This window comes from Marmota marmota, unplaced genomic scaffold (assembly GCF_001458135.2).
Source record: "Marmota marmota marmota unplaced genomic scaffold, marMar, whole genome shotgun sequence".
NCBI lineage: Eukaryota > Metazoa > Chordata > Mammalia > Rodentia > Sciuridae > Marmota > Marmota marmota.
Window position 1 is genome coordinate 4,783,784 of NW_026000051.1, and position 24,264 is coordinate 4,808,047.

The following is a 24,264-nucleotide window of genomic DNA, read 5'->3' on the forward strand; positions in this document are numbered from 1 at the left end:
AAGAAATTCTAAAATCTTACTTTAAAAACAAAAAGACTTAAAGGAAAGACCTTTCCTTTTCCTGAATAAGGATACAATATTGTAAATCCATCAAATCTCCTCAATTAATCTATAAATAAAATAAATGCAGGTTTGCTCCAAATCTTAGGGGATTCATTTTGAAACTCCACAAATTGATTCAAATTTTCACCTGGAAAAATAATTTTAAAATAGCTTAAAATTTTCAGGGAAAAAAAAAAAACGGTTTAATGAGAAGGGCCTCATCCTGCCAGGAAGCCACAGTCAATAAATGGCACAAAAACGATGAGCAGGTCAGCAGGACAGAACCCAGAGCAGAAAACGGTCACCCATGTGTGAGGGACATGCACTTCCGACGTGCATTGGGATAGATCACTGGATGAACGCAGATGGAATAATACCAGATTCACTTGGGGAGAGGAGGAATTTTGTTTAAAATCCTATCCAATATCATATGCTAAGAATAAACTTTTGGTGGATTAAAGATTTAAACAGACGAAAGAAAAAACACTACAAGAGAAACAGATCAACATGTTTTTATAATCTGGGAGTGAAGATGTCCTCTCTGAGAGGATACAAAAGACAGAAAGCCAAGGAAACTACCAGGACACTGATTTGGTCTTGTTTGTTTTTTGTTTTGCAGGCTGGGACAGACAGGGCCTCACTGAGCTAGCTAGGTGAGTGCTCTGCCACTGAGTCACACCCCAGTCCTATTGGCAAATTGAGATGTGTGGAAAATTAAAATTTCTGCGTAAGAAAAAAATATATGAAAGAGATGAAATAAAATCAACAAACTTGGTAAAGGGTGTTTGTGGTGTCACATGACAGATGACAAATTAACATCCTAATGTACAATTCCCCAGGAGCTCTGGCACAGTGATGCTTATTGCTGGGGCAGAGGGTCATCCTCCCTAAGTCTGTGCCCTCTCCTCAGTGAGAGAGAAGCCAAGGCAGCACCTGTTCAGAGTGCTATGAAGCTCGATAGGAAAGGCTGTTAAGTGCCAGGCTGGAGCCTCAGCGCTGCAAGGAACCAGCATACAGGGCGAGTTCCAGGAAGGTTCTGCTGTCTATAGAAAGGCAAGAAAGCAAAGGGAACCTGAATGTGTTCCCTGCAGGCTGCCAGAGTGCACTCCCTCACTGGGACACTGAGCATGGGTTGAAATGATGGGTCCGTCAGTACCTATGGGCAGAAAGAGGTCCGCAAGCTCAGGCACCACCCCTAACAAATACTTACCAGAATCCAGTATATATTAGGCTCTGTCCTGGGTGCTAGGGACAGAACAGTACAGAAACAGCCAGAAACCCCACTAGCACATTCTACTGAGGGAAATAGACAATAAATCAATCATTTGGTAAAACACATGGCATGCCAGCAGGCAATATTTGATAAAGAAAAGTTAAAGGCAGAGAAAGCTGATGGGCAGAGTCTGGCAGGAGAGGGTCCTGGGACAGAGCGGTATGAGAAGTCCTCAGTGAGTAAGCAACACTTAAACATGTTTTAGAATAGTTATACACACATGAACACAGGACATAAAAGTATAAAAAAATACACTTTAATTAAAAGATAAACTGTTAATATCATTGTCTCTTAAAGGCTTCACTTATAACAGCACTTTTACTTTCTACCTTTGCTACACTTAGATATATTTTCTGACTTTTAAAAAAATAAGTATGGAAAATGTTAATGAGGAACACAGCATTTAGGGAGACCAAAATTAGGCTTCCACAGACTGGAACTTCAAGGATGGCTCCCGGTGGGGATTAAGAATTTGACTGCTCTCAAGCCTGGCAGCCAGGTCTTGTGTCTGGTGCTGCAGCGCCACCTGGTGGCCAATTGCCTACATGATCGCTCTCACAACCACAAGGAAGCAGAGACAAGTACAGTACAAAAACACTTCTGCCCGTATTGTCAGGAACAGAAAAGGAAGTAGGGAACCACAAGCACAATTTGATGTGCCGGATAGCAGGGATTTGATTCAGTTGGTGGAGTTGACTCAGTTGGCTTGAGTTTTCAATCACAGGTTATAATGTTTCGTTCCTTTATTTTAACTGTGCAGTGGAAAGGCGGGACAGCTGAGCATGCCCTGTACTGGCTGGACTGGCTTTCCCCCCGTGGCTAATCACTCAGTTCCTAGACCAACCACTGAACCAGGGCTTCCTTGCCAAAGCCCAGAGGTGACTGCGTATACTGCATGAGCGAGCAGCAAATGACCCTGATCAATCCAAGGCCTCTACCTGGAATACGGTCCCCTCCCCTCTGTCCTTCAGGTCCAGTCTGGCTGGGTGCCCCTGCTCTGGGTGCCTCCTGCTTGGCCATGAGCTCTATAGGGGATCACAGGTGCCCAGCATAATCAGTTATTCTTGATTAAAATAAAAGAACTATTCCTCAAGTTGGAAAGAAAAACAGAAGGTCAAAATGAGACTAGGATGCCTACGCAGCCCCAACAGCAACCCACCCACCTGGTTCTCCTGCCAACAAAGGCACAATGACAGTACCAAAAGACCAAAAGGAGAGTCAGAGAAGCATCGCACAACGTGGAGCTGACACCTGGGGAGGCAGCAACACTCTGGATGGTCAGGGTGGGGCCCAGGTGGAAGCTGCCACCAAGAGGGGCCTCAGCTAAAGTGGGCAACACTTATCAACAATCTTTCCAGCTTGGGAGCCTCTCCAGGCTCCCTAGAGACCAACCTCAAACACACCCAGCCAGAGGCTTCTGGCAACACTTCCAGGAGCAATGGGCCCAGATGAATGAATATCATGTCCTATCCTCAGATTCTAAGAAGTCAGGGTTGTGGCCCTCATAGGAGAGCCAGCAGACAAGGCCACTGAGGAAGCAGGGGGCTTAGAGCACTCACCCACTGAGAATCACAGAGCCTATGAGGTTCTTCTGTGCTGGGAGTGTGTCCCCTGTCCAGCCCTTACAAGTGGCTCCACTATCACATAGCCCAGTCAGGAAGGAGACGTGCAGACTCTGGCAGGTAAGGGCCCACAGGTACCCTCTAGGCCACACCCAGCCTGCTTCTCCCACCACCAGGAAAACAGGGGCTTGTTCCCCCTCACCACCCTCTTCTACTCCTGGCTCATTTTAAATGTCCCTTCCTGAGGGAACCTTCCATGACACCCTATGTGTATTCTCCTCCAGTCTGTCAGATTATCCAGACTTCTCCACAGCACAATAGGGTGTGTTGTGATCTGTTATACTCCCCCCTAAACCATATCACAGCATGGCCACATGCTCCAAGATGTCCAGAAAGAGGGTCACTCAGGCAGCATCAGGTGCCCATGGCTTCCACAGCACCCAACCCCTGTTCTAATCAAGCCCACTGCCCAATTCCTACACCTGCCACTAAGCCTCCCATGGGGCCAAAACCTCCCTCTTGGTAAGCAGGACCAGAGCCCAGGCCTGGGTGCAAAAATGGGGTATTCAAAAATGGGAGGTGTCCAATGCTGGCCCAAGCCTTCATCTTACAAAAAGTGAAACTCAAGTTTAAACAGTGATATTCATAAACACAATCTTAAAAGAAATAGAGAAAGGAAGGTGCCCTGACTCATCTAGGCTATTTCTTGACTTTTAATTATTTTAAATGATGCTTTATTCAATTTCTTATTAAATTACAAAAGCAACATATCCTTGTTGCTATGGCCAAACCCAATAGGGGTGTGCAAATAAAAGCATCAACCAAACTTTTCCAGGGCCTCCCCTTCCACCCACCCCAGAGAAGCACTCTGTGCAGCCAAAACAATCCCCAAGCCTCTCTGCCTAACAAAATACATGTAACCAGATGCCAGGGCCATGTCCTCAGGGGCAGAGCATGGAACTTCTGCACAGCACCAAGCCGGCCCCACACAGCAGCTGAGAGGGCAATGAGACAGCTCTCTGTGCAGGGCAGCAGCTGATGAAAGTTTAATGTTTAAGTCACTGATATACAGGGTAATATCTTACATGCAATCAAATCTAGCCCTAATACTACTTCCAATCCTAAAATTCTCCAGTCAAACTCTATCCCTCTTTCTGTAACAATAAATAATTATATCTCCATGTTCTATTTGCCCACTCTCCCATCCTTCCTCCCAAAGCCTTAAATTTTGCAGAGGCGGTTTAGAATTTTTACTTCAGCCAACTATTGTGATTCCTTCGTGGTAGGTCTTTTTTTTTTTTTTTTAATATACCTAGGTAACCAGGGATGCTTTAGCACTGAGCTCCATCCCCAGCCCTTTTTATATTTTAGTGAGACAGGGCCTCACTAAGTTGCTGAGGCTAGCCTCGAACTTGGAATTCTCCTGTCTCAGCCTCCCAAGTCACTGGGATTACAGCTGTGTGAAATTCTTAATAATTACACAAATAAAAATTCCAGATGGTGCTGCAATCTGTGGTGAGATCAAATTGCCTGCACTGAGGCCTGTGCCCCTCCCTTCCTGCACTCTCCCCATCCCGTCCCAGTGCCTCTGCTCTGCCTCAACTGTATCTTAGTTGGAGAACTTCTCTGGGTATTTTCCTCAGGTTCATTTAATCAGTACATTTTGTGTCCTCATGTATTTTAAAATGGTTTCATTTCACAAGGACATCTATGTGACATCTGTGCTGTGCATATAGAGGACTCTGGGCCCCTTCACTTTCATAATCTAGTAGTACCAATTCCCCCATCTTCCCAGCTCCAGGACTGCACATGGAAGCCCAATGAGAACCTAACCCTCTTTCCTTTGCTAAAGAAGAAAAAATTAAAACTATTCTTTCCTCCTATAAATTTTTTTTTCTCTTTTTTTCTTGGAGTTTAGGAATTTGTCAAAGAAAACATGTACATGTGAGTCTTAATGTGTGCTAAATGGATCCACCTCATCTAAAGAAGCAAGTCTGTCTTCAGCACAGACCAACTTCTCTTCATGTTTTTTCTACTCCTTCCCTATCCTCCTCCTCTTCCTTCTGGAACTCCTGCCACTCATATGCCTCTTCGGACAAGGCCTCCAAACCTCTCACATTTTAAAAGCACACACACACATACACACACACACACACACACACACATACACAAACATTTTTTAAGATGTTGATGGAACTTTATTTATATGTGGTGCTGAGAATCGAACCCAGTGCCTCACACATGTTAGGTGAGCGCACAACCACAGCCCGCCCCCTCACATTTTAGTTCACTGCCCGTAGTTCTTTCTATTATTGCTCTAGATAATGTGATATTTCTTCCTTTAGCCTTCCAAACTACTAGTATCAGTCCTCACATTGATTTTTTTATTTACAAAGGCATGTTTTAGTTCCAGAAGGCCTCCAGGACATTTGGATCCTATCTCTCTTAAAATTTGAGCACATCCTCTCCACTCCTTCTACCGAAAGGATCCCCTGCTCCAAGAATAAAGCAGTCCTCTATCACTCCACCCCAGCGAAGCCCCTTAAGTACATGGTGGCTTCTCTGTCTGTTGCTAGGTGCAGGGTGTCACAACATGTTCATCACAGGTTGCCTGCTGAGGCTGTGTGGCAGCAGCAAGCCTGGGGCCCACATGCTGCTAAAATCAGACTGACCTGGGATCAAATCCCACTCTGCCACCTACCTGCGGTGTGACCAGAGAAATGGGCTCATCTGAGTCTGTTTTCTCATATATTCTTTCCAGCATCCTCCTTAGGAGAACCAACCCCACTGAGAGCAAATTCTAGGAAACTAACTTCTTCAAGCGCTATAGGAATTACTTGTAGTTAATCATGCACCAGAAACTTCTGCCTTCTGTCTCTTTTGTGATATGAATTGACAGCAGAATGGGGATACCAGAAGAATCTGGAAAATATTCTAATATTTCAGCTTTTTACATTTTTGGTGACTACTTTTACCTGAACAGAATCTCCTAGGATTCTTCTAGGTGAACACTGCCTCTTCCCACATTCCTTTGTGATGTCAAGTCCTGAGGGCCATGGCTGAAAAGGGGGTGCATTCTGGGAGTGATAACAGATTCCATGTTAGTTTTAGTCTAATAACTTTATTAAGTACCTACTATTTGTACAACATTGGGCATGACACAGCCCTGCCTTAGAAGAGCTTAAAATATAGGAGATAAGGCAGGAGGTACAGGACAGATAAAAATAAATAAATAAAAAGCACAATGCAAGGCAGAACATGGCCAGGGCCATAAAGGAGATAAAATAAGCTTTACAGGGTTTAGGAAAGGAGAACTCCAATGAGCTGGGGTGGGCAGAATCCCAGGGAGAGAGAATGGCTGGGGCTGAGGAGGTGACCAGTAGACTATAGTCCCTTGAAGACAGTGACTCATCTTATTCATCTTTGCAAGCCTCTGCCCCATCATCCCAGGGCCATGCATAACCCACACAGTGAGCTGGCCCTTTCCAATCGAGGGTCTAAAGCCAGCACAGCTCACAGGAAGGAAGGCAGCACAATTGGAAAGATAGGAGGGGCCTTGTGGGTTGGTACAGGCGCCCAACTGAAGTGGGGAAAGAGGAGGTTATACAAGTAACCCCAGCTGCTGGGGGATCAGGAGCAAAAGAGGACAGCACAACAGGGTGGCCACAAGTGGTATGCACAGGGAGGCAGAAGGGAAGAAAGGGAAGAACTAGTATGAGAACCAAGAGAAAAAGCCCATCCATCTGGCGAGGCCCAGCGAGGCAAGAACAGGATCTCCCTCACCTCAAAGAAATGCTGAGGCAAAGAACTTAGAAAGAGGAAAAGTTTATTTGGGGCTTATGATTCCAGGACTTCCAGTCCAAGATCAGGTAGCCCATCACTTTGAGCCTCTGGCAAGGGTGACACATCATAGTGGGACCACACAGCAGAACAAATTGCTCATCTCATGAGCCAGGAAGCAGAACAAAAGAGAAGAAAGAGACCAGGGTCCCACTATTCCCTTCAAGGGCAGCACCCAATGACCTTCCACTAGATCCTGCCTATAAAGGTTCCACCATATCCCAACAGCCCCACCATGGAGACCAAGCCTTTAACACATGGACCTTTGGACACTCACCCAAACCACAAACCACAGCAACTCCCACCCCCACAGATGCTCCCTGAGGATGCCCAGTGTCCCAAATCCCTGTGCAGCCCCTCAGTCCCTCAGTTTCATCTGCAGGAGATTCCTCTGACTGTAGCCACTTCAACTCACCTGTACCCAGGGTGTACCTGTGGCTTCCCACACAGCATGGACACCTACTCAAAAGGGCACATGTCAGCGCAGCCAGTGACAAGACTCACCAGAACTTCACCTGCTGGGCTTTATAATCAACCGACCACCAGCATCTACCATCCCAACACGTTTCTTTCCAAAGAGTGGCAGTCATAAAAGCAGGGGAGATAATCCAACTTACATGATGTTCCACATGGCTAAGATTTGCTCTTCAAACTTCAGCCAGGTCAGACCAACTACAGTCTACAGGCTCTGATTTCCACCTGCTCTTTGAAATGTCAAATGCTTTTTCTAGGTTGATCTCTGATATCATCATTAGCCTATCAAATAGCAAAGTGTGCCCTAAAATTACAGGAATTCCTCCTCACTGGCCACTGGTGTTCTTTCCTACCATGCTTTGGATAGATGGTTTGTATGGGAAATCAACCCCAAAGAAAAACACCATCTCCATGTGAAAATACTTTCTAGTAGGCCAAAAACAGAGCTAAGACTCTGGGCACTACCCAGCATGAAAGAGACTCATGAGTGCCCAGTCGCGTCCTGCCCTTGCAGCACATCGCCGTCTGAAAAGGAGGCAGTGCCTGGTGTGTTCCAGGTACAGGCAACAGTCAGCAGCCCTGCCACACTGCAGCCAAACACTGGTGCACAGGCACCGCAAGCTCAGCTTGCCATTGGTTCACTTTCTGTCCTCCATGGTGGCCACACAAAGCACCCCTCTGCCCACACAGCCACACTCACTCTGTACCTGCCCACTCCCAGCTGTGCAGCCTCATGACCTCCTTCACTGCAGAGAGCCAACTTCAGCTTCCTCCTTTAACCTTGTCCTCCCCTCTCATCTCTGAAAAAGAAATCTGCCTGTGACCCAGGGCCAGGGCTCCGGGGCCCATTCCCAGTTGCCAGCCAGCCAGCCAACTCCTTCTCTGCACCCTCTAGCTCCTCCAGTGCCCTAGTCCTTCGCTCTGCCTGATCCATCTCCAGTTCTCCCCAACCTTCTCAACAGCTGAGGCCCCTGGGCTCCAGCTGCCTTCTGCTGAAAGGCACAACACTAACTTCCTCCCACCTGCCTTCAGCAACCCCCACCTGACTCCTGGGTTACCACTGATCCCCCCACCCCCGTCCCCAGGACTCCTTGCTGAGGCTGGTGGCCTAGGACTTTCTTACTCTGAGGCAGCTCTTAACACAGTTCACCAGCCCCTGGTCCTGGAGACTCATCTCTCTACCCTGAGATTGACCTCATCATTCCTGTCCTCCTACACAGCTCCATGGCTTTCCACTGCCAGCTCCTTTCTTCTGCCCAGATGCCCTGCCAGCTGTCCCTGCTCTTCCACCTCTCGCCAAGCTTCCTCTTCTCCATTCCTGACACCTCCCCCCCGAACCCCCACCCCAGGCTCCAAGACACTCTGAGGCCTGGCCCCAAGGCCCCCTCCAGCTCACCCTCCACCATCCCTGATCTCACACTTGCGCTCCGGCAGCAAGGAAACCACTTCTGATGTGGACTCAGCTGAACCACATGCAGCCTACCAGCTGGCCACGCCCCACAGCCAGGCCTCTGCCCACTCTGCGAAGACCTCTAGCCATGGCCCATCCAACTTCACAATCCTTCTTCAGCAGCAGTTTAAAAAAGGATAGAGTGACTGCACATGTATGTTTTATTGCAGATTAAACACACGCTGTAAGGTACCAACATGCATACACTGTAAAATACAAACTTCAAGCAAAGAGACAAAACAAATTATGTTAGAGCAATCATTTTATTCATCAGAAAAATAAAAATCTTTGATTCTCATTGAAATTTTTAGTGAAAGCAGGAGGATTTATACTCTTCTCTTTCTAGTGTTCATATAAACTTGTACAACGCACATACAAAGAAGTACTATCGGGCTGGGGATGTGGCTCAAGTGGTAGCCCGCTCGCCTGTCATGCGTGCGGCCCGGGTTCGATCCTCAGCACCACATACAAACAAAGATGTTGTGTCTGCCAATAACTAACTAAATAAATAAATATTAAAAAAAAAAAAAAAAAAAACAAAGAAGCACTAGCAATATGGAACACATGCTCTCGCAGTGAGCACACCCTGTAACCAGCACCCAGGTGGAGCAAGGTCATCAGCCACAAGTCCACTAGGCCCCCAAGGGTCACCCACTACTACCAATACACATTAGTTTCATCAGGTTTTAGACTTTATATAAATGGACTTGGATATCCATACCCTTGTGTCTGAATGAATATTGGGAAGTTAGTCTACATTTTTCCACTGGGAGTTACCTCATGCCTGTCCGTCCTACTACTGACAGACACTGGGATTGCTTCCAGGTTGGATATTACAGATGCACAAATCCTTGTGTGCTTCCATGTCAGTCCCACAGCTGGACTGACACTTGGCCAAACGATGCCAAACTGTCTTCCAAAGTGGATGAGCCAAATTACAGTCCCACCAGCAGGGTGTGGGAGTTCTGTTTGCTCTACACCTCACCATCAGATGATAATGTCTCTCTTTCCCACCCTTGTACCCACTCTGGAGTGAAAGCCATCATAGTGTAAGCGCGAGCCCCTTTCAAACATGAGGTGAGAGAGACTGAGAATTATGAGAGACTGAGCACTCCTCTCAAGCTCCCAGACCTGAGGTAAGGCACAGCAGACACCCAGGTCTTCGGACTCAAAATCTGGTACTGTTCCCTCTTGTACCCAAATATAGTTCCCAGCATTAACACCCTAACAAAGAGGAACATGAAAGAACTAAGATAAATAACAGACTGTGGACTGTGCTAATCCCAATACACCAATCACAATAGAAAAGACAAAATAAAATTGGTCCATCAATCCAACTTTGAGACACACCCAGACAAACATAGGGCCACATATTCCCCAAGTATTAACAATGGAGTGACAATTGTCCCTTTGTTTTCTGCTTATCTTTATTGTTATTTTTCCACAATTAACACTTAATAATAAGAAAAGGCTATTTTTAAAAATTGAGATATAATTTATTTTCCCTAATTGTCACCCTTTTAAACTATAGAACTCAGTGTTTTTTAGCATACCCACCAAGTTGTGCAAAACATCACCATTATCTAATTCCATAACATTTTCACCACTCCCAGAAGAACCCTATACCCAACCCATGAGCAGACACTCCCCAGCTCCCCTCCCCAAACCTGACAGCCTCTGGTCTACTTCTTGTCTCTCTGGATTGGCCTCTTCTAGACATTTCATACAAATGGGCTCATGCAGCATATGGACTTTTATGTATGGCTTCTTTCACTTGGAATGTTCCAAGTTCATCTAATACATCCTTTTTTTTTTTTTTTTTAATATTTATTTATTTATTTTAGTTTTCGGCGGACACAACATCTTTGTTTGTATGTGGTGTTGAGGATCGAACCCGGGCCGCACGCATGCCAGGCGAGCGTGCTACCGCTTGAGCCACATCCCCAGCCCCTAATACATCCTTTATGACAACTTTCTAGCTGAATACTAATACAGAGCTCTAGGGGCTCATACACTGGACATGTTATTTATCCATTCATCAAATGGTAGACACTTAGTTGTTTTCTATTTTGAGTCATGTTGTTGGGAACAAGCATGCATAAGTCTTCATATGGCCATATGTCTTTTGAGTAGACATCTGGGAGCACAATGGCAAAGTCATGTGGTAACTAGATGTTTCACTTTTTTGAGGATTTGCTGAATTGTTTGCCAAAGAACCCTGCACCATTTTACATTTCTACCAGCAATGTGTGACCTCTCAAGAATGCAGATGCTGAGAAAACCTTTCCAGGAAAGTCTGAAAAGGTAGTACCCTGAGGAACATCCACAAAAGGCCCAAGTCGACTACATACCTGCACAGCATTATGTTATCTACAGGACACACATCTGGACACACAGGAGGGTCCAAAGATAGCTTTCAACTTCATCCTCACATTTGTACAGCTCTTTGGGGTGCACAGCATGTTCATACGCATGAACCCTTGGAATTTTATTCTTGGTTTTACTATTAAATATGATGTGATGCTATATTTTCATTTGATAATCATTTATTTTATGTTTCATTTTATAATCATATTCACAATTGTTTAGAAATAAGTTCACACTGGAATGGTTCCACTCTCACTGCCAATCATTTCACACTCTGACTTATCCAGCCACAAGCCCTTCACTGTGAGTGACAGCTCAGTGGCTAGAGCATATCTTCAAGCAGTTCTCCCCTTAGATGGTGCGTGGGTATAGCAAAAGCGTCTCACACAATGTGTCCTTGCATAACTGAGGTGAATTTGTTACCATTAATGTGAAGTAAGACCTAGCAGTAAGGCCCCATCACCTTTTATATGCTGGGCATAAAATTCCTGAGTCAAAACCCTTTTCCCTCAGAACTCTATGGGCATTGCTCCATGCCCTCTGGCACCTAGTCTGTGGATAAATCTGAGCCCAGCCCAGTTTTCTTTATTTGAAAGGATTCTTCTGCCTGGATGTTAATGGTATCTTAACATGTTAAGTGCTGGCTATTTTGGTAATTTTGCCTGGTTCATGAGAAGCCCTCATAATTCTCAGGTTCGGATCCTTCTCCAGTTCAGGAAGACAAAGGATTCCCTTCTATTCCATTATCCTGGTCTCTACCTCAAGAGCTCTAGAGTCCCCCCCATGGGCCACTCTAGCACCTCCTCTGCTTCTCTCCTGCACCTGCCCAGATGGGCCAATTTGCCCTCCTCCTGGTCCGGTGACTTTCCACACCACTGCCCACTTTCAGTGTTGGCATTACATGACTTACTGTCTAACATTCTTTGGGTTGCCTATCCCCTTTCTCATCCCAGTTTATTGTTTCATCTTTCATAGTATCTGTAACTCCTCTGAGAGGAGAAAGTAGAAGACATTTGAAACCCACCTCAATTAACCTAGACAAACGTTCTTCCAAAAGCACACTCCTCCTCTATTCCTCGCCTGCCTGTTTATCTTCCTCTCTAGGATGGATCTTTGCAGTCTCCCCTTTGGCGCTGGTCTTTCTCTTTGTTCCTTCTGGAATGAGGACAGATGATTATGTTCCAGCCTGATATGTTCCAAAACAGGGCAGGTGGATTCTCTCTGCTCCCCTCTCTATCTGCCCTAATGGATTCAAAGGTTCCTGGATAGAGCTAGGCACTAAGGTCTAGTACCATGTCCACCACTCACCTGTGACCACTCTTGAGCAAAGTTCTTGACTTCTCTTGCCTCAGTTGCCTCTTCTACAAAACCAAAAAGTTAAGCTAACCTTTAAATGTTCTTTAGCTCTACATTCTTATGATAATTTTACACATCATATAAAGTTTCATTAGCTTAGAAACAATTAGCAGGACTTGAGTAAAGTCATGTATAAACAAGTAATACCCTATTTCTTTAATATTTTTTAGCTTTAGGTGGATACAATATCTTTATTTTATTTTTATGTGGTGCTGAGGAATCGATCCCAGTGCCTCACACATGCTAGGCGAGCGCGCTACCACTTGAGCCACATCCCCAACCCAATACTCTGTTTCTTTTTCTTTTGTTTTGGTTTGGTTTTTTGGGTTTTTTTTTTTTAATACCCTGTTTCTTAAGAAAGATTCTCTGCCCTTTATTCCAAAATGAGTCACTCATAAATATGAAGCTCAAGAAATAGCCTTCATTTGATTATACACAGGAAGAGATAAGAATTATAAATAATTTAACAAGAGCTAGCAGAGACGTCTTGGATGTAAGATGTGTATGAGAAGACAAAAGCTACACACAAGCAACCATGAGCCCTTTCTCCCTTTCAGACTCCCCAGAGCCCTGTCCACTCCAGGACCTTCCATCCATCAAAACACTGAAAACCAAGCAGAAAAACTGACAACTGATCATGCTGTCTATAGGCCTGTCTCTCCACAGCTCCAGAAATAACACTGATGTGCCTGCTGCAGGCCACATGCTGTGGCAAGCCCTCTGTTCGTATTGTCTATTTAACCCTGCCAACCTCCAGGTGGAAGACTCGCTCCTGCCCAGGTCTCTGGCACCTCTACACTTCCTACCCGGCTCTTGCCTTCTCTTTGCAGAAGCGCTTGGGTTTTTCAACCAACATTACACTCTTCTTTTTCCTTTCCTGAGAAGCAAAAGGCTTCATACCAGTGTGGTTGGCTCTGGTACCAAGCACAGCCACTTCCCTGGGCTGTCCTTGATCTTGTCTCACTACTCCCCAGCTGTGGCTTTCAGCACCAGGGTCAGTGCCTCTGCCAATGCTGGGGTCTCTGGGTCAGAGCAACAGAAGACACATCATCACAGATGTTTCCCACTGGCTGTCCCAGATTAGATCCTTCACCAGATTCTGTGTCCTGATCTCAGTCTGATTCCTAGATTTACCAGGGGGATGGACACACTTTCCCTCAGCCCCCACCAGCCGTCTGGGTAGCTCTCATGTACTATAACTCTGAGACCCCACTCATAAGTTCCGGAAATTCTACAGCAGGGTTCTCTTTGCTACCAAGCTAGGAATACAGAAGGGGCTAAGGATGCACCTCAAGTCACAGGGCTCCTTACCTTGGGCCACATTAGTCCAACTTCCCAGGACTTCCTTCAACTGTTCTGACCAGCTGCCTTTCCTAGGGTCTGGACATGCACCCCTCCCATGGGACTGCAGATCCATCCTGAACCTGGATGTTAGACCGCTGGTGGTGGGGCAACTTTCCTGCTCAGGAGCCACAGATTTCACACCAAAGGAAAAGCAGTAGTAGGTACCAGCAAATTGCTTGAGAAAATTTGCTGAGAAACTGGACACAGCAAAGAATCTCTCTCTCTGAGTCTTTTGCACATGGTAGTGAAGGTAACATCTCTGGAAAAAGCCAGAAACTAACTGACTGACTGACTGACTGACTGATGAGACAGTGCATAAAACTGGTTCTGACACTGGCAAAAACAAGAGTGTCCAGCAGTAGGGGCAGGGACAGGCAGGGCCATGCAGGGAGGGAGGTGGAAACTAGTGTCTACGCTACAGATCTTCCTTCCCAGCTGACCACTTCACATCTCGTCCTTCCCTTGGCCCTTCCTCCATGTCCACAGTGTCCCTCCTACTGGCATTCTGCAGCAGTGCAGATAGGACCCTCTGCCACCACATAACCTTCCTAAGCAAGGACAACCCAAGTCTCCTCCCCAGCCCAGTAAGTATCTGAATCACCTGTGAAGAATATCAATCAGGCAGATGGCCAGCCCACAAAGGATGCGGATGCTCCAGTGAAAGCCACTGTCCCAGCTGAGACCTTTTCTCTGAGTGCCAGATGACAGGCCACTCACCAAAGGACAGCCCTACTGAGCTGTCTCAAGGTATCCTAAACTAAATGGCCAAACCAAATTCACTTTCCTTACCATGTACTACATCAAACAGAGACTGCTACCTTTCTTCCTTTGAACCAGTCTTTCTGACCTCTACTGCCCACGATGGCCAGATTCAGGACCTACCATCTCCCACCCAGACTCCTATCTCCAGCCTCCTCCCACAAATTTTTCCCCACCAGGAAAAATTTTGCCACCAGGATTAGTGATAGTGTTTCTCTTGACCAATTATTCACTGACCACAGGATGACATCCAAACTCCTAAGCACTGCCTGTGAGGCCCCTGCAAACAGACCTAAAGCACTCTTCCAACCACACTTCCTCCAGCCTCTCCTCCCACCTTCTCCACTCAAACCTCACACTCCAGCAACACACCCCGCCACAGCCTACGCATCACGCTTGCTCAGCCTTTTCTGCCACTACATGATGCTTCCCCTGCCTGTCCCTAATGCACCTGGAAAGCTGAAAATTTCCTTTAAGATCCAGAATCTTATAAAGTTCCATGGGCTCCCATTTCAACACCACCACCAGCCCGACACCACATGGCCCTCACTTATTTTCTCCTGTCTGTCAAGTCTGTAGGATGCCTGAGGCAGGGCTGCAGTATCGAGCCCAATTACATGTGCAATACATATCTACTTAATGATTTAAAACTGCTAATGAGATCAAGGTATTCTTCCATCCCCTCAAGAAGCAAAGAAGCCAACCAATCCTCAGAGCAACAGAAATAAGGCCAGCTGCTATCTGGAAAATAAGGCAGGTAATGTCTCAGCAATAGGTGCTTTAGGTGACAGCTGGGAGATCCTAAAAAAGAAGAGCCAGCAACTACAACACAGCTTAGTCAGGAATCAACACAGTTCACAAAAACAACGCCATGTCTGACCCAGGAACACTCATCCCTCCTTGCCCTCAGGGCTGTAGCCACACAGGTGTCATGGTACTTCCTGGATTCACCATGCCCTGTCCTTCAATGGGACCATGCAGGTGTAGCTGGCATCTCTGCATCTGACTAGCTCCAGGCTGGCCTTCAGGTGGCAGCTTGAAGCCTCCTTCCTCTGAGAAGCTGCCTCTGACCTCCTCGCAGGAAAAACCATTCAATGTTTGGTCTCCTGGTGTCTTGTACTCCTCCTGTAGCCATTAGCAGTAATGTGATTCCTTTGCTACTATACTTCAAGCCAAGAGATAGCCAGGCTTTGTTTTTCACACTGTGGCCCCACATTCATCAGGGGACTCTCTGCCACCACACGGGCCAGAACAAGAACTGGATAGGTGGATAGTTGGATGGATGGATGGATAGATGGATGGATGGACAGGCAGGCAAGCAGGTTAGCAGGACAGGGAGGAATGAGGAATGAGTCTGCCTTCAGTTGCTGTATCATCTCCCTTTACTCTGACTTAACCCTCACAACTCAATCTCACATCTTAAATCCAAGGCTTTTCTACTGAGAAAAGGTTGCAAACACACTGGGGCTATTCCTGTTCACTTAGAAAGCAGCTGTCACACGGCAAATTCATATCCCTGGCATTCTGGCTCCATTGATCATCCATTGATCTGTGATACCAGCTTTGCTCTTCTCCATTCCATAGGTCTTACTGGCCATGGTGATAAAACTAGGTTCCAAGAATTTTCCAGTCCTAAGAAGCTCCCTAAGAACATGGTGATGCTAAGAGACCACTGAGACACTGTCTTTTCTTAGATAGCCACCATCATCAGATTGGTCAGTGGAGCTGAACACTAAGTCAGGGATTAGTCCCTGCTCCCGTGCAGTTGACCACCTTGAAGCAGAGTTTTCATTTGAGATAAATGCTTCACCATAGACACAGTTTGTTAGAAACAGTACATGACCCACAGCCAGCTGTTAAGACTACCTTATGCAAATGGATGTGTGCAAGTCCACAGGCCTGCAGGTTGGTGAAGCAGTACAGCTGAGCATGAAACACTGGTGAGGTCTCCACCCTCACCTGGAAAGTCTGGACTCAAAGATCTCTAACCTTCAGACTGACACTATATCTGATAAGCACAAAGGCCACAGGTCCCCAATGCAAAGGTGCCCAAAGATAAATTACAGAAATAAGCTCCGTAAAACACCCCGCAGCAGAATGCTGCACATCAATCAGCAAATAAACTCTAACCTTTATCATCAAAAAGTTTCCCAACAAGCTAGGTGTGGTGGCACACACCTGAAATCCCAGTGACTCAAGAAGCTGAGGCAGGAGGATTCAAAGTTTGAGGCCAGCCTCAAAAACTTAGTAACACCCTGCCGCAAAATTAAAAATAAAATAATAAAAAGAATTTGGATATATCTCAGAAGTAAAATGCCCTTGGGTTCAATCCCCAGTACAAACCAAAAAAAAAAAAAAAAAAAAGAGGGTATCTTAAATACCTCACAGGCATGCTTATTTGGTCTTTTCTCTAAAAGAAGATGCCACTAAGGGTTTTAAGTAAGGGGAATGACATAATCATCATTCCTGCTGCCTTATGCTGGCTCTGGGATAGTACATTTACCTACAAAGTCAGGGAGAAGTATCACAAGAAAGTCATCAATGATCACACAGTGTAACCACAACATACCATGGCAGGACAGAGCACAGTGGGACCCCAAAGGTGGTGGTAGGAACAACCTATAAATACACTTGGTTCACAACCAAGTGTCGGGGCCTAGAGAAGAAAAAGCCACTACAGAGTTAGGACACAAAGTAAGAAATATTTAAAACCAGTGAGAGTCATTAATTCCACATAAGAGATTTTATTGCCACAAAAAACTTTTTTTCCATAAATACTTCATTATTAGGAGTACTGAGAGCACAGATTTCCCTTGCCCTAGTTACCAGACTTGTACAAGACATGAGAATTATTGTGTTCAATAAACATGGACTGGGGCTGGGGATGTGGCCCAAGCAGTAGCGCGCTCGCCTGGCATGCACAGGGCCCTGGGTTCAATCCTCAGCACCACATAAAAATAAAATAAAGATGTTGTGTCCACCGAAAGCTAAAAAATAAATATTAAAAAAGATTTTCTCTCTCTCTCTCTTTTAAAAAAAAACAAAAAAAAAAACAACATGGACTTAAAGACTCTCAATATTAATTCCTATTTCTCCAGTAAGATAATTTTCAAAGAAAATCAAGGCCAAACATTTAAATTTTCTTATTACTCAATTGTCCTAATCTTAAACCTTACAATAAAAATATTTAAATCCTAAAGAAGAAAAGAACTGTGTTTGCATTAGTTCCTATGAAAGACCTTTATGTATATGGATTCACAAAAAATGGAAGAACCTAGGAAGCCAGCCCAGAACCCTGGACAGGTCTGAGACAGAGGCCTAGTCCTACGTGACTCCATGTGCTCCCTCACTGGACCTGGTGTCCTGCTGGAAGTCGAGGCTTGCTCCTGCAATGCCAGCACAGAATGAGCTCCACCAGCTGACCCCATCACCAAGCTCATCTGAGTTTTAACACATTCCTTGTGCAATTACTCATATAACTTCCATTAGCAATAAATTAATATCCCAAAAAAAGCATCTTGAAACTCCTGTGATCCTGGGTGAAGAGAGAACATCATATCATTCTATTTTGTATTCACTGGTGCTTGCAATGTGCACGCCCTCTGCCATGTGCTGTTCCACAACATCTGCCTGTACCCCTTAAGAAACATGCCAAAGCCGGGCGCTTGGTGCTTGCCTGCAATCCCAGAGACTCAGGAGGCTGAGGCAGGAGGATCATGTGTTCAAAGCCAGCCTTGGCAACTTAACGAGGCCCTAAGCAACTCAGCAAGACCCTGTCTCTAAATACAATACAAAAAAGGCCTAGGGATGTGGCTCAGTGGTTGAGTGCCCCTGAATTCAATCCCCAGTGCCAAAAAAAAAGAATCATCCAGAGGCAGATGCTATCATAGCTTTTGTATGGATGAGGAAAAGGAGATGGAGTTACTTGCTCAAGGCCACAAGGCTTGTTAGTGTTGCATTCTGAGCTTTGGGCAGTGCCATCCTCCTCTCAGGTACTCAGGAGCTAAATCCCTCACTGGGAGCAGAGTACATTCAAAAGCTCTGAGGAAAAGCAATGGAACGATTTGCTGCTATGAGTCTTCACAGTCTCTGCCCTCCTTGGGAAGGACAGGTGAGGCAAGCCCATGTGTGCCAACCCTGGGGAAAGGTCAAGGAATAGACTAGTACAGAGCTCAGACAAGAGAAGGTACCCACAGTGACGGTGTGCTGACCCCTCCTTTGAGAAGAGTTGGAGCAAAAAGAGGGTGAAAATACCCGTAGACAATCGCAAGCCTGGGAGAAGCATCCCGAGCATCCTGGAAGGAGCATCCCAGGGCATTATAACTTCAAGATGGCTTCTCAGATGCCATGTCCATCTAACTAGTACCATGACCATGACACTAGCATCCAGAGGAACAATCTGAGAGAGATTTCTTAATGCTCCCAGTGAGTACTCTAAGCATGAGGTTCCTGTCAGGCACCAGCCAAATATCCCACTACATTATTTGACCAATTCTTCACCAACCCCAAGGTAGAAAATACTGCTACCCTCATTTTACAAAGCAGGAAATATACCTGCCCAAAGTCACACAGGTTGTGGAAGAACTAGAAATTTGAACTCAGATCTGCCTGCTCTAGAGCCTAAATCTGCTTGGCAACTTCATTTGAGGTACCCCTGGTCACCTTTCATGTGTGACTCTTCTGTGACATGAGCTCCCAAAAGGCAGGGCAAAGCTCCTTCATCTCCATATGTCCAACATCTAGGACAAGGATAGCTCAAAGCTGAACCCCAGCAGGGCTGATAGGAGAATACCCACCTGCAGAAAGTGAAGTGGCCTCTCTAACTCGAGGTACAGAAACAATGACAGTCAAGAGAGTGTGTTCATGAGCAATGCCCCTCACAGCAGCCAATTCAACCAACCCTTTCCTGGTCAAAATGCACAGACCACCTACTTGGCACCTGCAGTAACACGTCCAGACCCCAGCCCAAGGGAGGGCTGAGGAAGAAAGGTGAACTCAACAAGCAAAAGCAGCCCACCATTAGACCTGTTATTCTCCTCCATCCCCATCCTGACCTACAGCATCTGGAAGAAATGTTCCTTTTCTCTCCCATACTCAAGACTCCACAAGTGTCACCAGCCTTGCCCAAAGCCTACAGCTCCAGAAAGCACAGCACATTCTGTCTCAGAGTCAGCACTCAGATATCTGGGGAGGGAAGGAATAGAATCCAGAGACTGGGTTTCACCAAAGTCCTGCTAGCTTATAAATAAGAGCTTGCAATGTGTATAGCATGACTCATCTAAGCAGACGTCCATCAGTGTCCTCCAGGAGCTTACCCTGTGCACATCCCTCGAGACCCAGCTGCAAAGAAAGCTGGAGGAGACAAAGGCATAAAGCTCCACATGCAATAACACGGTACATAGCCAGATCCAGGTGTGTTCATAGTGACAGTGGAAGGAGCACAGGGCAGCAGGGAGGGGTAACAAATACCTGGAAGAACTGGGTAGATTTCACAAAGGAGGGGAAATAGGAGCTGTGGAGGCACTTCCATGATACAGGGAGAAGTAACTGTCCCTGCCTCTGTGACCTCACACCCTACTCACCTCCCACCATCCGGCCAGCACACTATTCTACAACTCTTGAGTATCTGTCTCCACACACAGCAAGTAGCATCTTAAAGGCAGAAACTACAGACATTTTCCACAGCCAGTAAGCATCTGCTGACAAGGAGTATCTACTTTAGATTATTAATAACACAGTACTCGCCCTTCCTGAACACCTACATGGTCTGCTCCTGTGACATGTGCCTTGCATGCACTATCCCTTCTCCTCCACAGAAACCCACAAAGACAGATTCCCATCATCAGTATCCATTTTACAGAAAAGGAAACTGAGATGCCGAGAGATTAGATAAATTGTCCCAAGTCATATAGCCAATAAGCAACAGAGTTGGACTGTAAATCATGAGCTGAATGGAAAAATCAATGTTCAATGACCAGCAAACATCCCCTTTCCTTTTCTTTCTCTTTCAGTTCTCTGCCTTGCATCCAGATACATGGACTGCCCTTTAACCTACTGTTCACTGGAACCAAAGTCATTTCTTTACCAGAGAAGAACAAGGAATGGCTCTTGTTAAATCTATGACTGCTAACCAATACTGAGTAGATATATGAGTGGAGGGGGAAGTGGCTATATAAAATTGTGTTTACAATATCAGTCAAAAGCATTTATTAAAGATGAACTAAATGTACCAATAGGGCATCTTTCAATACTAGAACATTTTCCAAAATAAATCAAGTACATAACTGAAGGAGCAAAGAGTATGTGTAGAATGCTACTCTTTGTGTAAGAGAAAAAAACATATAAATAAACAAGAAACTGGTGATAATAGTGGCCTCTAAGGAGAAAGACTTGAAATTGGTAGTTTGAGGCAAGAAAGAGTCTTATTTTACAAATGATTTCCCTACTTGTCTTTTTTTTTTTTTTAATCCATGTGGAATTTTTCTACTTCTTAAAAAAAATAAAAACATTATTTAAAGAAATCGTTTATTGCCAGACTTTCCCCCAATACTCATACACACAACTGCAATCATGAAAATTCATGTTTGTGAACAAACCTGGATGAGTTAAATGTGTAATGAAATAAGGCTGTGAAACAATTTTTGTATTTCATGTCGAGGCTCACTAATTCCACTTAATGTTGTGACAATATTTTTGTCCAGTAAATAAAATGCACATTAAGGATACAGACACAAAGGACACATAGCAACAGGGACAATTTGCCAGGTCTTCTTCCGAGGTAAAGCCCTTCATCTGTTCCTTTGACAAGTATTTAATGAGCAGCTACTATGTGACAGACAAGATGCTAGACAAGCATTTTTAAAAGAGGAACTAAATAATAGGTCATTAGCTTTCACCCTCCTACTTTTCAGGAACATATAACAGCATGTTAATCAGAATCCAGAGTTAGGACTCCAGGGGATCACACAGTTGACCACTTTTACCCAGTTAAGAAAACAGGTGTGCCAGGCACAGTGGTGCACGCTTATATCCCAGCAGGATGATTACAAGTTCAAAGCCAGCCTCAACAACATTAGCAAGGCCCTAAGCAACGCAGTGAGACCCTGTCTCTAAATAAAATATTATTTTAAAGGGGGGCCTGGGAGTGTGACTCAGTGGTTAATCCTTGGTGCTCAATCCTTGGTGCCAAAAAAGGAAAAAAGAAAAAGAAAATTGAGGTCTGTAGTGGGAAAGAGACTTACTTGAGACTGCACACGAAGCAAAGGCCTCAGAATCCCCAGCCCTGCTCTTCTTACATGCTACTTGCTGTTCTAAGCAGCTTGTTTTGAAAGATGGTAAAGTTAGGGACAAAGGCAGGGAAAGAAAAGAGCCCTAACATTGAGTGCCAAGTACAGAATGTGCTTTCAAATATCGTGTCTTATTTATTCTTCACAACAACCTCACAAGGTAGAAATAAGAAAACCAAAGTTCTGAGAAGCTAAGAAGTTAGTCCAGGGTCACACAGCAGGAGGCAGCAATAGAGAATAGGAGACTTCAAACCAGGCCTGTCTGACTACTAAGTAGGAGTTCTCTCCTTCCATACTGTAAAGGAAACCCCATTTATAAGGAAGACTGGGGATATATCACAGAGAGCCTTGGGTGCAACACTTTTCCATTAATGAAGTTTTTCCTCTTGACTTTGAATACTGTCACTCATATAATAACAAATCAAAAAGCCAATCATTGGGGCTGGGGCTGGGGCTCAGCTGTAGAGCGCTCACCTAGCATGCATAAGGCACTGGGTTTGATCCTCGGCACCACGTAAAAATAAAACAAAGGTTATTGTGTCCAGCACAACTAAAAAACAAATTTTTTTTTTTAAAAAGCCAATCATAATCCAACATGTGTTCTAGTTCTTGTCTGTCACCAAATTTGGGCTTTCTTTTTAACTCAGAGGGCATGGTAGTCACCCAGGGGACTGCAGTCTTGAGAGACATTAACACAGTTTCTGCCAGGACAAAGTGGGACAACTCACACATGCTGCTTCTAGACCCTCTAGCATACCACACAAGCACTGGCCCCAGTAAGGGCCTGTCCCTGAGATGCCCTCCCTAAGACGCTACTAGGTCACTACCACACCAGTGGTACTGAGGGAGTCCCGCACCATGGTGTTTGATCCCAAAAGTCTCATAGCTTCTGCAATAAGGAAACGTATAGGCCAGCAAAGAAGATTCTGCCACCTTCACTTCTGACTACACAGAATAGGGCAGAGGCCATGCAGGTCAGATTGACCAACCGCTAATGAATAGAGACACAGGCATTGAAAGGTTACACCTGGGAACAGGAAACTGGCATGCCCTTCTTTTTGATGTCTGCCTTCTTGAATAGCAAATTCAAGGCTCTTACTTCGATGCAGGAAGGAGAATTCCTCAGGGCTTCAACATAAACCTCCTGTACCAGCTCAGAGTCCTCACTGGGACTGGGGTCTAAAGGTCAGCAAACAACAAAATGTTCCTCTGCTTTCCACTTGCCATTGCTCACTGTGTTGCAGCAGCTCCCTCAAAGGCCCACAGGAAGAAGCAGTCATGATCCAAGACACCACTAGTCTTTGGGGAACTCCCCAGCACAAACCTCATTCCAAATTTTAACAAGAAAGTGGCCTGATATGGCCTCTTGAAGTTATCCCCTCTTCTTGAGACTCATCAGTTCCCAAACCAAACTGCTCAACTATACCCAAGGATTTGACTCAACTTTACCCAAGGATTTGCTCAGTAAGCACCATTTATACTATCCTCACAAAGCTCTTAGGAGGCTGACAGGCAGGTATAAAGATGCTCATTTGTAAGGAAGGAAACAAAGCTTAAAAAGGTAAAAGACTCCCAGAAAAGTTTCCAAATTGTCATACTTGCTCTTTCCCCTCACCAGGCTGCCATTTCAAAAATCTTTTTGAGACTAGTACTGTGAAGATTTGCAGCAGCATCTGGTCCAAGGAGCCAACAATCCAGGACGCTCCCAAGCTTCACACTAACTATACACTTTAAGCACACATTTTCCAACAACCAATCATCCATTGAAAGCCAACCACCCTCCAATCTAATTCTGTCCGCTCAACAGCACTAGGGAAAAACCCCAGGGGTGAAAAACAGCGCGCCCCACTTAGGACGTGGCGTGGCACTCGGGAAGCAGCCGGCCTAGTAACCAGGGCAGCTGGGATCCAAGTCAGGCTCAGCAGAGGCACAGGCAGGCCTAAACGCCCGTTCCAGCGGCAACCCTGGATGCCTCTAGAATCCGCCGAGCTCCTGCTGGCACCCAACCCCCGGGCAGTGAACAGGACGGCCTTCCCTTCTCAGAGGACCACTCACCCTTGGCCCGTTCCTCACCTGTGGACCTGCTTCCGGACCTGCAACCACCCGGGGCCCCGCCCCCCCGCCTCTGCAGGTGTCCCTAGTCCCACCCCTTGCACCCATGATTTCCCCAGGCCCTGGCTGCCCGCCGTTTTAGCCTCACCTCGCAGACCCTTCCCGCTATCAAACACGCAGACGCTCCTGGCCCCGCCCCCCGCACCTGCGGACCCTCGCCCCACACGACTGCCTTCTCCAGCCCCGCTCTCCGCACCTGAGCCTTTGCCCCACCGCCTCCCCCACACCCCCAGTCCTTCATGCCCCCCGGGACCAAGGCACCTAAGGCCCCTGACCGGGTGCCCGCACCCAAAACCTGCCAACAAAGCCGGGTCCCCGGCCCGCCTCCCGGGCCCAGGCTCCTCCCTCCCGGACCAGCGCCCCTTGGGTCCCGCCCCCCGCACCTCGCAGCTCCCTTGG

General features: G+C 46.0%; 1 protein-coding gene across 13 annotated transcripts in view; it reads right to left on the minus strand.

Annotated features, from left to right (window-relative positions):
• Ralgps1 (Ral GEF with PH domain and SH3 binding motif 1) overlaps positions 1-24,264 on the minus strand; it is a 258,635-nt gene that overhangs the window by 220,484 nt on the left and 13,887 nt on the right. Inside the window, exon 2 of one of the 13 annotated variants that reach the window (XM_048813016.1) lies at positions 12,033-12,163. The exons of 11 other annotated variants lie outside the window; for them this stretch is intronic. The gene's annotated coding sequence lies outside the window, so the exon portion shown is untranslated. Of the gene's footprint in view, positions 1-5,852; positions 6,337-12,032; positions 12,164-24,264 lie in introns of those variants that run through there. One more of the 13 variants, XM_048813017.1, reaches the window with a different exon arrangement.